Source organism: Hemiscyllium ocellatum, chromosome 9 (genome assembly GCF_020745735.1).
Source record: "Hemiscyllium ocellatum isolate sHemOce1 chromosome 9, sHemOce1.pat.X.cur, whole genome shotgun sequence".
Lineage (NCBI taxonomy): Eukaryota > Metazoa > Chordata > Chondrichthyes > Orectolobiformes > Hemiscylliidae > Hemiscyllium > Hemiscyllium ocellatum.
Window position 1 is genome coordinate 9,257,214 of NC_083409.1, and position 18,183 is coordinate 9,275,396.

The window sequence follows — 18,183 nt, forward strand, 5'->3', positions numbered from 1 at the left end:
CTCCTCTCTCTCCAACTGACTATTGGGGAGCCTGTAGTATAATCCCCGCAAAGTGATTGTCCTTTTGTCTCGCTCTACCCAGACGGCGTCATTTGAAGACCCTTCCAAGAAATGCCCCTTCAGTAGCAATACTGCAGTCATGGTTTCTTTTATCAATAATGCAACACACCCACCTCTCTTGCACCCTGTCTATCCCACCTCAGACTTGTCTACCCTGGAATGTTGAGCATCCAGTCCTATCTTTGTTCAATCTTGTCTCAGCAATTGCAACAATATGATATTCCAAAAAGACAATGCAACAGCATATGAAATAGCATAAGAGATATGGTTAGTAAGTTTTCAGATGACACCAAAGTTGGAGGCGGAGTGGACAGCAAAGAAGGTTAGGAGAAAGTGAGGACTGCAGATGCTGGAGATCAGAGCTTAAAATGTGTTGCTGGAAAAGCGCAGCAGGTCAGGCAGCATCAAAGGAGCAGGTGAATCGACGTTTCGGGCATAAGCCCTTCTTCAGGGATTTATTTTAAGCAAAGAAGGTTACCTCAGATTACAACTGGATCTGGATCAGATGGGCCAATGGGCTGAGAAGTGGCAGATGGAGTTTAATTCAGATAAATGCGAGGTGATGCATTTTGGGAAAGCAAACCTTAACAGGACTATATACTTAATGGTAAGGTCCGAGAGAGTGTTGCTGAACAAAGAGACCTTGGAGTGCAGGTTCATAGCTCCTTGAAAGTGGATTCACATGTAGACAGGATAGTGAAGAAGGTATTTGCTATGCTTTCCTTTATTGTTCAGAGTATCGAGTACAGGAGTTGGGAGGTCATGTTGTGGCTGTATAGGACATTGGTGAGGCCACTGTTGAAATATTCTGGTCTCCTTCCTATTGGAAAGATGTTGTGAAACTTGAAAGTGTTCAAAAAAGATTTACTAGTACGTTGCCAGGGTTGGAGGATTTGAGCTAAAATGAGAGGCTGAACAGGCTGGGGCTGTTTTCCCTGGAGCGGCAGAGGCTGAGGGTGACCTTATAGAGGTTTACAAAATTATAAGGGGCATGGATAGGATAAATGGACAAAGTCTTTTCCCTGGGTTTGGGGAGTCCAGAACTAGAGGGCATAGGTTTAGGATGGGAGGGAAAAGATATAAAAGAGATGTAAGGGGCAACTTTTTCACGCAGAGGATGGTACGTGTACGGAAAGAGCTGCCAGAGGAAGTGGTGGAGGCTGGTACAATTGCAACAATTAAAAGGCATTTGGATGCACACATGAATAAAAAAGGGTTTGGAGGGATGTGGGCCGGGTGCTGGCAGGTGGGACTAGAATTGGGTTGGGACATCTGGTCGGCATGGACAGGTTGGACCAAAGGGTTTTTTTCCAGGCTGTACATCTCTATGTCTCGATGACTCTATATTCCCATGTGCCATTCAATGCTCTCAGTTCAACCACATTACTGGTCAAGCTCCTTACATTGAAATCGATACAGTTTAGCTTTCTGGATCGTGTATTCTGGATCGTGTCCTAGTGGTTATTGTGTGCAGTTTTGGTCGCCATACTACAGGAAGGATGTGGAAGCTTTAGAACGAGTGCAGAGGAGGTTTACCAGGATGTTGCCTGGAATGGTAGGAAAATCTTATGAGGAAAGGCTGAGGCACTTGGGGCTGTTCTCATTGGAGAAGAGAAGGTTTAGGGGAGATCTGATAGAAGTGTATAAGATGATTAGGGGTTTAGATAGGGTAGATACTAAGAACCTTTTACCGCTAATGGAGTCAGGTGTTACTAGGGGACATAGCTTTAAATTAAGGGGTGGTAGGTATAGGACAGATGTTAGGGGTAGATTCTTCACACAGCGGGTTGTGAGTTCATGGAATGCCCTGCCCGTATCAGTGGTGAACTCTCCTTCTTTATGTTCATTTAAGCGGGCATTGGATAGGCATTTGGAAGTTATTGGGCTAGTATAGGTTAGGTAGGATTCGGTCGGCGCAACATCGAGGGCCGAAGGGCCTGTACTGCGCTGTATCCTTCTATGTTCTATGTTCTATGTTCTATGGTCACTCAGTGGTTTTCTGTGTAGCCCTTACTTTCCCATGAAGGGAAACGTTGAGCATTAACTTAAGGGAATTTTATACCAATTAGTCGGACTTCAGCAGTGGAGAAAAAGCCTCAAATTCATTATAAAATATTTTATAGCTTAGCACTGAGAAAACAGTGACAGAATTGGATAGAGTCAGCATGGATGATCAAAAGAAAAATCATGCTTAACAAAAGACTGGACTTGTTTTAGGATGTAGTGAGTGGATTTGACAAGGGGGAGCCAGCGGATGTGGTTTATTTGGACTTTGTAAGGGGAATAGATAGGTGGTTCTGTAGTCAAAAACGTGACTCCAGAATAGCTCTGAAGGGGGAGGGTGAACAGATAGCTGTGATGGTGCATGTAGGCCACAATGATATATGTAATAAACGGGATGAGGTTCAACATGCAGAATTTAGGGAGTTAGGAACCACATTAAAAACAAGGACCTCAGAGGTAGTAATCTCACGATTGCAACCAGTGCCGCGAATTAGTCAGAATAGACATGGAAGAATAGGCAGGATGAACGAGTGGCTTGAGAGATGGCGCAGCGGGGAGGGTTTCAGATTTTTGAGACATTGGGATTGGTTCTGGGGGAGGTGGGACTATTACAAATCAAGAATGCCTGCACCTGGGCAGGACTGGAACCAATGTCCTCCAGGCTACTTTTGCTCACGTTCTTGGAGATGGTTCAAAATAATGTAGCAGAGTGATGGGAACCAAATGAGGAGGTTAGTGGACAGTAAGGAGGTAGTAACTAAAGCCTGTAAGGAACTAAGTAATGAAATCAGCGTGACTAAGGGTAAGAATAGGTAGATGATGAACGCAAAGGAACAGGTGGTCTGAGAATCATTTGTTTTAATGCAAAAATTATAGTAGGTAAGGCAGAGGATTTTAGGGCTTGGATTTGTACCTGGTAGTATGATGTTATTGAAATTACTGAGATGTGGCTGAGGGAAAGGCAAGATTGGCAACTAAATATCCCAGGATACAGATGTATCAGATGTGTTCGAGAGGGGGGTAAAAGGGGTAAAGGAGTGGCATTACTGGTCAGAGAGGATATCACAGCTGTGCTGAAGGAAGGCACTATGGAGGACTTGAGCAGAGGGGCAATTTGGGCAGACCTCAGAAACAGGAAGGGTACAGTAACAATGCTGTGGCTGTACTATAGTGCTCCCAACAGCCAGCACAAGATAGCGGTCAAATATGTAAACAGATCATGGAAGATGTAAGAGCAACAGGGTGGTGGCGATGGGAGATTTTAATTTTCTCAACATTGACGGGGATTCACTTAAAGTTACAGGTTTAGACAGAGCAAAATTTGTAAGGAACACCCAGCAGGATTTTACATAGTATGTAAATAGTTCAACTCAGGAAGGGGCCATACCGGACCTGGTGTTGGGGAATGAGCGCAGCCAGGTGGTTGAAATCTCAATCGGGGATTACTTTGGGAACAGTGATCACAATTCCGTAAGTTTTTAGAATGCTAATGGACAAAGACGAGAGTGGTCCGAAAGGAAGAGGGCTAAACTGGGGGAAAGACCAACTATACCAAAATTCGGCAGAAGCTGGGGAATGTGGATTGGGAGCAGCTGTTTGAGGGTAAATCCACATTTGATATGAAAGAGAGTTTGATTAGAATGCAGGACAGACATGTCCCTGTGACAATGAGGGATTGCAATGGCAAGATTAGGGAACCCTGGATGACAGGTGAAATTGTGAGACTAGCTAAGAGGTAAAAGGATGCATACATAAGGTCTAGGTAGCTGACAACTAGCAAAGCGTTGGAAGAATACTGGGAAACTAGGACCGATCTGAAATTAGGAATTAAAAGGGCTAAAGGGGGTCACAAAACATCATTATCAAAATGGGTTAAAGAAATCCCAAAGCCTTTTATTCATATATAAGGAGCAAGAGGGTGACTAGAGAAAGGGTTGGCCCACTCAAGGACAGAGGAAATTTAAGCATGGAGTTAGGGAAAATGGGAGAGATTCTTAATGAGTGGTTTGTTTTGGTACTCACAAAGGATAGGGTAAAGCTGGACATTAAAGTTGGAGATAGATGTTTGATTACTCTTGGTCAAGTTGGTTTAAGGCGGGATAAAGTGTTAAGTATTCTAAAAGGCATTAAGGTGGACAGGTCCCCAGGTCAGGATGGAATCTATCCCCGGGTACTGTGGGAAGCAAGAGAGGAGATAGCTGGGGCCTTAAGAGATATCTATGTAGCAATCTTGAACATGGGTGAGGTCCCAGAGGACTGGAGAATAGCTAATGTTGTCCCCTTGTATAAAAAGAGTAGCAAAGATAATCCAGGTAATTATCAAACGGTGAGCCTGACGTCAGTGGAAGGGAAGCTGATGAAGCAGATACTGACTTGGAAGAAAATGGATGTATCAGTGATAGGCAACATGATTTTGTGCAGGGAATTTCATGTCTTACCTACTTCATAGAATTTTTTGAAGAAGTGACAAAGTTGATAGATTAGGGAAGAGCTGTAGATGTCATACACATGGACTTCAGTAAGGTGTTTGATAACATTCCCATGTAGCCTGATAGAGAAATTAAAGTCGCATGGGGTCCAGGGTGTTCTAGCTAGATGGATAGAGAACAGGCTGGGCAACAGGAGACAGAGAGTAGTAGTGGAAGGGAGTTTCTCAAAATGGAGAACAGGAATATGTGCTGAGAACACTCTTGTTTATATTATATATTTAAATGATCTGGAAGAAGGTATAGGTGGTCTGATTAACAAGTTTGCAGATGACACTAAGATTGGTGAGTAGCAGGTAGTGAAGGGGACTGTCAGAGAATACAGCGGAATATAGATAGATTGGAGAGTTGGGCAGAGAAACGGACAGATGGAGTTCAATCCGGCCAAATGTGATCTGATGAATTTTGGAAGATCCAATTCTAGAGTAAACTATATGCTGAATAGAAAGCCCTGGAGAAAATTGATGCACAGAGAGATCTGGATGTTCGGGTCCATTGTACCCTGAAGGTGGTAATGCAGGTTGATAGAGTGGTCCAGAAGGCAGATGGCATGCTTTCCTTCATCGGTTGGGGTACAAGAGTAGGCAGGTCATGTTAGAATTGTATCAGAATTTGGCTTGACCACATTTGGAATACTGCATACAGTTCTGGTCGCCACATTACCAGAAGGATGTGGATGCTTTGGAGACGGTGCAGAGGAGCTTAACCAGGATTGTCTCATATGGAGGGGCATGAGCTATGAAGAGAGGTTGAATAGCTTAGCATCATTTTCAATAGAAAGTTGAAGATTGAGGGAGGACCTGCTAGAGGTCTACAAAATCATGAGAGCTATAAACATGATGGATAGCAAGAAGATTTTTCCCAGAGTGAGGGGTTCAATTGCTAGGGACCATGGGTTCAAGGTGAGAGAAGAAAGGTTTAAGGGAGATATTACTGCGTGGAAAGTTCTTTACGCAGAGAGTGGTTGGTACCTGGAACACGTTGGCAGCGGAAGTGGTAGAGGCGGGCATGATAGCATCATTAAAGATGTATCGAGATAGATGCATGAATGGGCAGGCAACAGAGGGATACAGATCCTTGGAAAATTGATGATAGGTCGAGAATGAAGCTATGGATCAGTGCAGGCTTGGAGGGCTGAAGGGCCTGTTCCTGTTTTGTAATTTTCTTTGTCCCTTGTTCTTGGTCCTGAGAAAGCTCAAAGGAACAGAGTGATCTTGGGGTACTTGTCCACTGATCCCCGAATGTGGCAAGACAGGTTAACAGAGGACACTTGCCTTGGTCATGGCAGGTATTGGTTATAAAAGCAGGAGGATATGCTGCAGTTAAGCAGAACATTGGTGAGGCCACAGCTGGAGTACTGTGTGCAGTTCAGGTCACCACACTGTAGGAAGGATGTGATTGCACTGGATGGGGTGCAGAGGGGAATCACCAGGATGTTGTGTGGGACGGAGCCTCTCAGTGATGAAGAGAAATTGGATCAGCTCGGTATGTTTTCTTCAGAGCACAGAAGGTGGAGGGGGACCTGATCGAAGTGTATAAGGTTATGAGAGGAATGGACAGGGAGGAGAGGAAGCAGCTGTTCTTCTTCATGGGAGGGTAATAAAAAGTTGGTTTACATTCATTGTGAAAGATAGGAAGTTTCAAGATGTTTTGAGGAAAATGTTTTTTTAGCCAGAGGGTGGTGGGTGTCTGGAACGCACAGCCTGGGAGAGCAGTTGACGTGAGAAAGCTCACAAACTTTAAAAAGTACTTGGGTGAGCAGTTGAAATGTCATAACATTCTAGCTATGGGCTCATATTGGAAAGTGGGATTGGTGCAGGTTTAGTGTAGTTTGGCTGGTACACAGTTAATGGGCTGAAGGGCCTGTTCTGTACTGTGTGATTTTGTGATTGTATTGTGTACAGTTTTGGTCTCCTTATCTGAGAAAGGATGTTCTGGTTGTGGAGGGAGGACAGCGAAAGTTTACCAGACTGATTCCTGGGACGACAGCACTTAGATGTGTTGAGAAACTGGATCAGTTAGGATTATATTCACTGGAGGTTAGAAGATTGAGAGGAATCACGTTGGAACCTTTAAAATCCTAACAGGACAAGACCGGAAAAACACAGGAAGTATGTTCCGGATCATTGGAGAATCCAGAACCAGGAATTACAGTTTAAAGAAAAGGGAAAAGTTATTTCAGACTGAGCTGAGGAGACATTTCTTTAGTCAGAGAGTGGGAAGCTCATGGAATATTCTATCACAGAAAGCAGTTGAGACCAAAACATTAAAAGTTGTCAAGAAGGAGATAGGTCTAAAGGGACTTAGGACGAAAGGGATTAAGGTTATGGGAAAAAAGTGGGAACAGGGGACTAAGTTGAATGATCAGCCATGGTCATATTTAATGGCAGACCCCACTCGAAGGGCTGAATGGCCTACTCCTGCTGTTCGTTCCTTTGTTTCTGCTTTTGAGAGACTGTCCATAAACATGGAAACATATGGAATTATAGAGTCAAAGAGTCATCGAGTCCGACAGCACAGAGACAGGCTTTTTGGTCCACACTGGTCCATGCTGACCAAAATGTCCATCCATGCTAACCCCATTTCCCTGCACTTGGCCCATATCCTTCGGAGCCTTTCCTATCCATGCATTTGTCCAAATGCCTTTTTAAAGTTGTTAATATACCCGCCTCAATCACTTCCACTGGCATATCATTCCATACGTGTGCCACCCTCTGTGTAAACAAGTTGTCCCTCAGGTTCCCTTTTATTCTTTCTCCTCTAACCTAAAACCCCTCTCATCCTCAATTCCCCAACACTGGGAAAAAAGACTGAGTGCATTTACCCTATCCATGTCTCTCAAGGTCTTATACACTTCTAAAAAAAAAACCCTCAGTCTCCTACACTCTCCGAAAAAAGTCCTAGCTTGTCCAACTTCTCACAAAAACTCAGACTGTTGAGTCCTGGCAACATGCTTGTACATTTCCTCTGAACTCGTTCCAGTTTAATAATGTCCTTCCTATAACAAGGTGACCAAATACTCCAAGTGCGACTTCACCAATGTTCTGTACAATGGTAACATAACTTCTCAACTTCTATACTCAATGCCCTGACTGATGAAGGCCAGTGTGTCAAAAGCCTTCCTCACTGCCCTGTCGAACTGTGACTCAACTTCCAGAGAACCGTGTACCTGAACTCCAAGATCTCTCTGTTTCACTACAGTCCTTAGGCCTTACCATTCACCATGGTACTCCCATCTCGATTAAACTTCCGAAAGTGCAAGACCTCACAATTATCTCTCTGAACTCATTTTGTCGTTTCTCTGCCCATTTCTCCAGCTGATCAAGGTCCTGCTGCAATTTCTGATAACCTCCCTCAATGTCTACTGTAATGTCATCTGCAAACTTACCAATCATGCCTTGCAGATTCTCATCCAAATTATTGATGTAGATAGCAAAGAGTAATGGAAACAGGACCGAGCCCTGAGGCACTCCTCTAGACACAGGCCTCTAGTCTGACAAGCATCCTTCCACTGTTACCCACTGCTTCGTACCATCAAGCCAATCAAAGAAAAGTATTTGTCTTTGGTCAGGAATTAGTTTGGAGGTAGGAGGCAGAGAGGAAGAATAGTGAGTGCATCCTCCAGTGAGGAAGATGTGAATAGTGGTATCCCCAGGGATCTGTGCTGCGAGCTCAGCTTTTTAAGATATTTCTCAATGACTTGGATGAAGAAACAGAGAGCTGTACATCCAAGATTGCTGATCACACTGACTGAGGCAGCTTGGAGGAGGTTACAGAGATAGGGAGGGTGGAGGGCAGAGAGAGTTTTGCGAACAGGAATGAGAACTTGACAATCAAGGAGTTGCTGGAAAGGAGCCAATGTAGAAACAGGGTGCAGGGGGTTGGGGGAACAGGACTTGATGCAAGTTTGGATACAGGCATCAGAATTTGGAATGAACTGAAGGTTATGGAGGGCGATTGCTGTGATGTGTGCGAGCACAACATTGGAATGGTCATGTTTGGAGTCCCCAGACATGATTGAGATTTTCAGTGGCTGGTATGTATAATATGGAGAATATGGGGCTCAGATCATTCTCAGAGATGTGGCCACATTTGTAAAGAGTCTGGTTGTGCAGCAGACCCCCAGGGAGAGGGATGGAGTTTAGACCAGGAGATGAAGAGGATGACTTTGATCTTCCCAATATGTTTCACAGTGAGTCCGGGCTTCTCAGTCCTGACTGCTCTTAGCTGCTGTGATTGTCACTGACTGGACACTTATTATTAGATATTCTGACCACAGCAGAAAGCCCCAGTGTAAAAAATAGTTGCAAAGGCTGTCAGAGCACAAGGTTGAAACTTCACCAAAAGAGGAAGTGAAAGAAGGAGCTCGGAGCAGCTGGGTGTTTGTTACTGATATGGGAGAAAACTGTGAACTGTCTGCTCTCCCTGGAACCTGACAGCACAGGAGGCGGGTCTGGGATTCTTCTTTTCAGAAACAGCACAGTGATGGAAAAAGTGTCAGTCACTCTCTCACAAACACACACGCCTGCACTTGGAGATTAGAAACAGAATCCAGCAGCAGCTCTTCTCCAAGCTGTGAAACCTGCACAGAATTGTTCCCTCATTCAGTTTTAACTGGCAGGATAGACTAAGCAGGGGAAGCAACACAGTTGTGTGTACAGTCAGAAGGGAGTTGCCCTGGGAGTGCTCACCATTAACTATGGAACACATGAAGCCTCATGACAGCAGGTCAAACATGGGGAAGGAAACCTCCTGCTGATTACCACATAGCACCGCCCTCCCCTCCAACCTCAACTGAGCAGTCAGTCCTCCTCCATGTTTGACAACACTTGGAGGGAGCATTGAGGGATGGAAGGACGCAGGATATACCCTGAGTAAGGGACTTCAAAGTCCACCATCAAGAGCTGCTCAGAATCATCACTACTGAGCAAGCTGGTCAGGTTCCACCTGATTCAGCTGCTAGACTGGACCTGGGGCAGGTGGTGAGGGAACCAACAAGAGGGAACAACATACTCACTATCACCCTCACCAACCTGCCTGCTGCTGGTGTATCTGTCAATGACAGTATCAGTAAGGGTGACCACCGCACAGTCCGTGTGGAGACAAAATCCCATCTTCACATTCAAGTTACCTTACATTTTGTTGGGCAAGAGTTTCGGGATGTCAGGAAGAACTTTGTTTTGAACAGCAATTGGTAATGACTTGGAAATTAGTGCCATTTAGGTGAGGCAGGTGAAGAGACTCAGTGATTGCAATGGCAGATTGGATGGGCTCTTGATGGAAATAAACCTGCAAGGCTCTGGGGGTCGAGTAGGGATTGCTCCATGAAATGACAGCATTTCCCTGACAGGCTGAATGTTCTCCCCCTGTGCTGGAAATAGGTCTAACTCAATGAGGGGTTCACAATTAGAGAGTTTGGATGCAGTAAATACAGGACAAATTGTTTCTCCAGGCAGGAGGGTCAGTAACCAGAGGGCACACATTTCAGAAAGGGTCTGAAGAACAAGAGAGAAGATAGGAACATTTTTATCCAGCGAGTTTATGATGTCTGTCTGCAAGGTGAGTGGGAGTGGATTCAACAGCAACTTTCAAAAGGGCCTTTGGAGAAATAGCTGTAAAGGAAACAATTGCAGGGTTATACAGGAAGGGCTGGGTAAATGGGACTAATTGGACTAATTTGTCTAACTGTCACAATAGGCCCAATGACCTCTGTCTGTGCTGTATAAGAACTTACACACACTTAGTCTCACCTTTACACAAAGACTAGGAGAAACAGACAACCCAGTTTACAAAAGAATGCTTTCTCAAACACTCTTGAACCAACTCAGGGAACAGGCCCAGACTAGATTTACTAGAGTAAGTCAGCAAATCAATGACAAGGGAACAGTAAACCAAAAGCAATGGGACTGAACAATATATTCAGTAACACAACAATCGAGAGGAGGAGGGATGAAGGGCAGGAGGTCAGAGAGCATGCTGTAGGGGCCTGAAGGCTCTGCTGTCAATGGTGGGATGGAGGAAGCAGCAATGGACAGGAGACTAGAGACAGAAGATGGAAAGGGGAGGAAGGGAATGGAAGCAGCAGGACACAGATTGAGGGAGGAGGGAGGCCATGGAGGCAATTGGTTGGCAGTGAGCTCATTCTTGAACGACTTCAGATGTCAGACAAGGAAGGGACCACTCCATATCAGACAAGTTGGGGTTTATGGAATGTGACTTCAGGAAGCTGGGAGAGGACATTAGAATCAATAGTTAGGACAAGCAGGAATTAGTGTTTCTGTGGCCAGGGGACTGAAGTCGTGCAGAGACAGACAGTGTTGTTGAGACTGAAATAAGGGACCTTCATGATGGAGTGGATTTTGGGTTTGCAGCTCAAGTACTGGACAGTCCAGTGGGAAGGAGGCCCATGTTTACTGGTCTCTCCTGAAGCATCCAGTGAGAAGGAAGTCCATGTTTATTGGTGTCTGTTGGAGGTTCCAGTGGGACGGAGGTCCATGTTTACTGGTTCTATGGGAAGGTGGCTCATATGTACATCATCATAGAGTCATAGAGGTTTACAGCATGGCATCAGGTCCTTCAGCCCAACTCATCCATGCTGACCAAGTTTCCAAAATTGAACGAATCCTATTTGCCTGTGTTTGGCCCAAATCACTCTGAAGCCTTCCTATCCATGTTGCTGTAAAAATCTCCTTGAAATGTAGTAACTGTACTCCCCTCTACCACTTCCTCTGGCAGCTCATTACACATACACACCAACCTCTGTGTGAAAAGGTTGTCTCTCAGTTTCCTTTTAATCCTTTCCCCCCTCAACTTAAACCTATTCCTTCTAGTACTGGATTCTCCTACCCTGGGGAAAAGACTTTGGCTATTTACCTTATCTATGACCCTCATGATTCTATAAACCTATATAAGGTCACCCCTCAATCTCCTGCATTCCCTGGAAAAAACATCTTGGCATATCCATCTTCGCCTTATAATTCAAACCCTCCAATCCTGGTAACATCCCTGTTAATCTTTCTTTTATTCAAACCAGCGTAATGACTTCCTTCCTATAGCAGGGTGAGCAGAAATGTACACAGTGACCAAATGTGGCCTTACCGATGCCTTATACAGCTGTAACATGATGTCCCAGCTCCTGTACTCCCTGCTTTGACCAGTGAAGGTGCGCATGCCAAATACCTTCTTCACCACCCTGTCTACCTGTGACACCATTTTCCAGGAACTATGTACCTGTACCCCTCGGTCTCTCTGTTCAACAACACTCCCCATGGCTGTACCATTAATTGTGTAATTCCTGCCCTGGTTTGCCTTACCAAAATGTAACTCCTTCCATTTATCAGAATTTCCATCTGGATTTGTTGACCCACTGGCCCAGTTGATGATGATGACATTGCACTCTTCGATAACCTTCTTCCCTGTCCACGATGCCAACAATTTTAATGTCAGCCATAAACTTCCTGACCATTCCTGCTATTTTCTCTCCAAATTGTTCATATAAATGATGAACAACAGTGGATCCAGGATCGATTCTTGTGACAGACGGCTGGTCACTGGCCTCCAGTCTGAAGAACAACCCTCTCTCACCAGCCTCTGCTTCCTACCATCAGGCCAATTTTATATCCAATTGGCTCGCTCTCCTTGGATCCTATGTGATATAATATTACTGAGCAATCTACCGTGAGGAACCTTGTCTAAGGCCTTGCTAAAGTCCAAGTAGACAGAGTGTACTGCTCTACCTTTATCTAAGTTTGTGATAACTTCTTCAAAAACTCAGTCATCTACTTGTCTGAATCGGTAAGTCCAATGAATAGGAGGCCCATGTTTACTGATCTCTCTTGGAGGATCAAATCAGAAGTAGGCCAATGTTTACTGGTCTCTGTTGGAGGTTCCAGCAGGAAGGAGCTCATGTTTACTGGTCTCTTCTGGGAACTTCAGTGGGAAGGAGGCCCATGTCTCTATATCGATCAGCCTTGTGTACTAAATTCCATGTTTAGTGGACTCTGTTGGAGAGTCCAGTACGTCATGAACACATGGTGGGTATGTAGTCAGTTCCTTTCTGTTGTAACTGTGTGATGCTCCAGCGCTCATCCCAGTCAAAAAGCCTGATTCAGAGACTGATCATGGAAGGGGAAGGAAAGGGAAAAGGATTGGAATATGTTGTGGATGGACAGGCTGGGTCACTGGGTCAGAAATTGTCCTGTCCCTCCAGCTCACACTGATGGCCTGAGGATCTCCTCTCTCTCTGCTGGGCCTTCATGGAATGAGGTTTGTGTCCAAACCAGTCCCCAGTGAGAATAGGCCAACAGAACAGAACTCCCCTTCATTTGACAAGAATCTGTCCATCGTCCTGAATGAGGTCAATCCCTGGTCAATGTGAGAAATGGGGAGTTACTCCAAGAAAAGACATGCTTTTGGGTCAAGGGTTAACATCCATTAGTGGGGCAGAGCAGAGGGAGATTTATCCTGAATTCAACTTTCACCACCTGGGACACTGTGAGAAAGATAGAGAAGCAAGACAAAGAGAGAGGTAAAGGCAAATTGTGTGTGTGATCGAGTGATTGAGGGAGGGGCATCTGAGACAGTGTGTGATATGTGAAGGGGCCAAGAGAGAGGTAGAGGGAGGTAGACGTGGTGTGATTGAGGGATAGAGAGAGAGAAACAAGATGTGACTGATCAGGATGGATAGAGAAAAGAGTGATACCAAGAGTGAAGAGAATCAATAGAGAATGGGTAGGGTTGAGTGTGAGAGAGAGAGAGACATGAGTATGTTAAGAGACAGAATGACAGAGAAGGAGGGAGAGAGACTGTAGATTGGAGTGCAGAGAGGGAGGGAGAGACAGAGAGAAGAATAGAGAGGAGCAATTAACATTTGGAGGTTTTCAATTGAAGCGAGCAATGGAGCGAGTGATGGTGAAAGAGAAAGATGCAGAAATAGAGATTATGAGACGGAGTGAGGAAGTGTAAGTTGGAGAGAGTGGCTTTGAGACAGAGTGAGAGAGAAAGAGAGAGACAGAGAGAGACAGAGGGACAAGTCCTGGTCACCACATTCTTGGAAGGACGTGATTGTACTTGAGAGGGTGCAGAGATTTACCAGGATGCTGCCTGGGATGGAGGGTCAGCTGTGGAGAAAGATTGGAATGGTTGGGGTTGTTTTCCTTGCAGCAGTGAAGGCTGAGAGGGGACCTGATAGAGGGGGATAAGATTATTCAGGGCAGTGATAGGGGGAGTAGGAAGGCACTTTTTACAAGAGTCAAGGACTCAATAACCAGGGACAGAGATTGAAGGAAAAATAGACATGGACACAAAGAAAGTGCTGCAGGAGTAGGCCATTCGGCCCTTTGAGACTGTTCTGTCATTCAGTATGATCATGGCTGATCCTCTCTCTTGAAGTCACCTTCCTACTTTCTCCCCATTCCCTTCATGCTGTTAAAATGCAAAACAAATATCTCTCTCTTTCTCTTGAATATATTCAGTTCCTTGTCCTCCATAGCCTTCAGTGGAAGATAATTCCACAGATTAACCATCCTCTGAGTGAAGAAATGTTTCCTCATCTCAGTCTGAAATGGTCTTTCCCATATCCCCCTGACACTGTCCCCCTGGTTCCAGACTCCCCAACCAGGGGAAACCTCCTCCCTGCCCTGCCCTGTTAGAATATTATACATTTCAATCAGATCCCCTCTTATCCTTCTGAGTCCAGGCCCAATCGAGTTGGAGAGTGAGAGAAGAGTTAGGGGGAAATGTTTCCACCCAGAGGGTGGTGGGAGTCTGGAACTCACTGCCTGAAAGGCTGGTTGAGTCACAAACTCTTGTGACATTGGAGCAGTGTTTAGATATTCCCTTGTGTTGCTGTAGCCCCAGGGTAATGGGCCAAGAGCTGGAGGATCATCAGATCTTTGTTTACCAGCACAGACACAATGGGCCAAATGGCCTCATTCAGTGCTGTCCACATCAATGATTCTCTGAGACAGAGAGAGAGAGAGAGAGAGAGAGAGAAGAGGAAGTGTGAGGGGCTGACGTGGCTCTCTCTGCCTGATGCCATTTACACACTGAGGAACACCCAGTCAGACTCTCACAGGCTGCTGCTTTATAAAGCAGAGCCCAATGAAGGGAGAGTTTATCAGGAACCAGGCACAGGGACAGGAGCACACACCATGATTTCACACATCCAGCTGATCTGGCCCCTGGCATTCTGTGTCGCAGGTACAAATCTCTCTCCTTCCACCTTGAATCTTTAGCTGCTCTCCATTTCACTCCAGTTCCACTGACTTGTGATTGAAGGGAAAATGCTGAAACCAGAGGAATGCTCAGTGTCTCCAACAATCTCTCATTTGATCGGCTCTTTCTGTGAAAGTTCTGACTTCACTGTGTTTCTCTCTGATCCCTCAGGTATCGGTGAGGACATCATCATGACCTAGTCTCCCCCACTGCTGTCAGTGGGACTGGGCCAGACTGCAACCATCACCTGTAGGGCCATTAGCAGCTACCTTGCTTGGTACCACTAGCGAGAAGGTCAGAAACCCTCTCTCCTGATCTATGCTGCAGCAACTCAACTCACAGGAATCTCCGAGTGATTCACCGGCAGTGGATCAGGGACCAGTTTCACCCTGACAATCAGCAACGTTCATAATGAGGATGTCGCTGACTGTTACTGTCAGCAGCATTACAGCTGGCCTTACTTTCGGTAAAGGAACCAAGCTCAGACTGAGGAAGTAAACCTCAATCCTCTGTTATTAACCCTTTCAATCTCTAAACACAATTTATAAAACACAAATACTGAATTGTTGAAGTGTTGCAGTGAAGGAAATGTTTGATTGAGGAACACCGCGTCCCATACGGTGTACATCTGTATTTCGTTAGTCCTATAACCCCATTAAACAGCAAGATATAAGTCAGTAAGTTTTACTCATCGTGTGGAGGAGCTCTGTCCATTTGCAGCCTGTGGTCCCATTCCTGCAACATGGAGTGAATTCAATGAGTAGCCTCCTGCCAGTCTCAGTGTGACGGACACGGGCAGAGTTTATGTGAGTTCTGGTTCCCTGTCCCAGTCTCTGATCTCACTGACCTCAGCAGCAGCAGCAGCAGCAGCAGCACAGTGAGACACCGAGCTCCCACCTCCCCCAGCTTTAACTCTGCTCAATCACATAATCACAGAATTGTCACATTGCACAAGGAGGCCATTCTGCCCATCCTGTCTGGACTGGCTCTCCGAATGAGCAATTCACTGAGTGTCATTCTCCTACCTTCTCCCTGTCACCCTGAACATTGTTGCTTTTCAAATAACAGTCTCATTCCCTTTGGAATGTTTTAATTGAAGCTGCCTCCACCACACTCTCAGGCAGTGCATTCCACACCTTAACCATCCACTGGCCAAAATGTTGTTCCCCATCTCACTTTTGTGACTTTTCCCAATTGCCTTCAATCTGTGGTCTCTCGGTCTCAATCCTTTCTCTTGGGAACATTTTCTCCCTATTTACTGTATCCAGGCCCCTCCTGATTTTAATTCCTCCAACAAATCTCCTCTCAGCCTTCTCCAAAGAAGTCAGTCCCAAATTGTCCAAACTATCTTAATAACTGATGTTCCTCATCCCTGGAATGATCTTTGGGAATATTTTTGCCATTTCTACAAAATTTCACCTGCTTCCTGAATGATTTACATTATCTATGTCCCTCATGATTTTATAAACCTCTATAAGGTCACTCCTCAGACTCTTACACTAGAGGGAAAAAAGTCTCAGCTTTTCCAGTCCCTCATAGTCATGGAGTCATACAGTGTGGAAACAGACATTTCAGTCCAACTTGCCTGTGTTAACCAGATATCCTAAATGACCTCATCCCATTTGCCAGCATTTGGCTTACATCCCTCTAAACCCTTCCTATCCATGTTCCCATCCCAACGTGTTTTAAATGTTGTAATTTTATCCGCCTCCAACGCTTTCTCTAGCAGCTCGATCCAGACACACACCACCCACTGCGTGACAGGTTACCACTCAGGTCCCTTTTGAATCTTTTGCCTCTCACCTTAAACCTATGCCCTCTTGTTTTGGACTCCCGTTCCCAAGGAAAAGACCTTGGATATACACCTTGTCCATGCCCTTCATGATTTTCTGCACATCCATAAGGTCACCTCGAGGCCTTAGATGCTGCAGGGAAAATAGGCCCATTTCTTCAGCCTCTCCCGACAGCGGAAACTCTCCAATTCCTGGCCACATCCTTGTAAATCTTTTCCGCTGCCTTTTAAGTTTAACAACATCCTTCCTATCTCAGGATGATCAGAATTGTTCACATTATTCCCAAAGTGGCGTCACCAACTGCTGTACCACTGCAACATCATGTCCCAACTCCTTTACTCAATGCAGTGACCAATAAAAGTAAGCATACCCAACACCTTCTTCATCTCCCTGTCTACCTGTGACTCCACTGTCAAGGAATAATGCACCTGCACCTGCACCTTCACCACTCAGTCTCTTTGTTCAGCAACACTCCGCAGGGCCCTACCATTAACCGTAAAAGTCCTGCCTTGGTTTGGCTTTGCAAAGTACAGAACTCACATTTATCTGAATTCAACTCCATCTGCCATTCCTCAGCCCACTGGCCCAGTTGGTCAAGATCCCATTGTACTCTTAGACAGCCTTCTTCACTGGCCACGATGCCACCTGAAAATTCACCTGAACAGACTCTCACAACTCTGGCCCCTCCCTGCCTGTTACACTGCTACTACCCCAGTCTATATTCAAAAATTAAAGAACCATTTATAATGACTCTATCATGTTTGCAGATATCTGTAAATTCCTTGCATTTGTATTCCTCTGCATCTTTCCCATTGGGTGGTGATTTGTTGACTGTTCTGAGGATTCTGTGGTCCTTGGTGTTCCTCTCTGTTATTCCCTCCTGGCTCCCACAGCCCTGCCAAGTTAGTTTAAACCCTCACCAACTGCACTAGTAAATCACCCCAAAGGAACTCAGTCCCAGCTCAGTTCAGGAACAACGCTGTATGGTCTGTCCAGGTCCCATCTCCCCCAGACCCAGTCTCAAGGTCCCAAGAATCTAAAGTCCTCCAACTTGGATCGTCTTTCCAGCTTCACATTCACCTGTGTTATCCTCCTGTTCCTATTCTCACTTGGGTGGGGCACTGGGAGAAATCCGGAGATTCTAACTTTTGAGATCCCAGTGCTAATTCCCTCCAGAGCCCCCTAAATTCTGACTGCAGGACCACATCCCTTTTCTCCCTCTGTCACAGGGACCATTGTGGACCACGACTGCTGCCTCTTCCCCCTCTCCCCTCAGGGTGGTTTGCAGCCGCTCAGAGACATCGTTGACCCTGGCACCAGGGAGACAACACACCATCCTGGATTCCCATCTGCAACTGCAGAAACACCTATCGATTGCCCTCACTCTCGAATCTCCTCTCGCTCTCCCTCTTCCTTGTACCCCCTGTACAGCTGAGCCCCCCGTGGTGCCATGGGCTTGGCTCTGGCTGCACTCCCCAGATGAACCATCATTCTCATCAGGATTCTGAACTGAATCCTGGTTGGAGAGTGCGATGCACTCAGGGGATTCCTCTACTAGCTGCCTGGTCCTTTTAGACTGTCTGCTGCTCCCCCATTCCCTCTCACCCTGCATTCGCTGAAGCTGA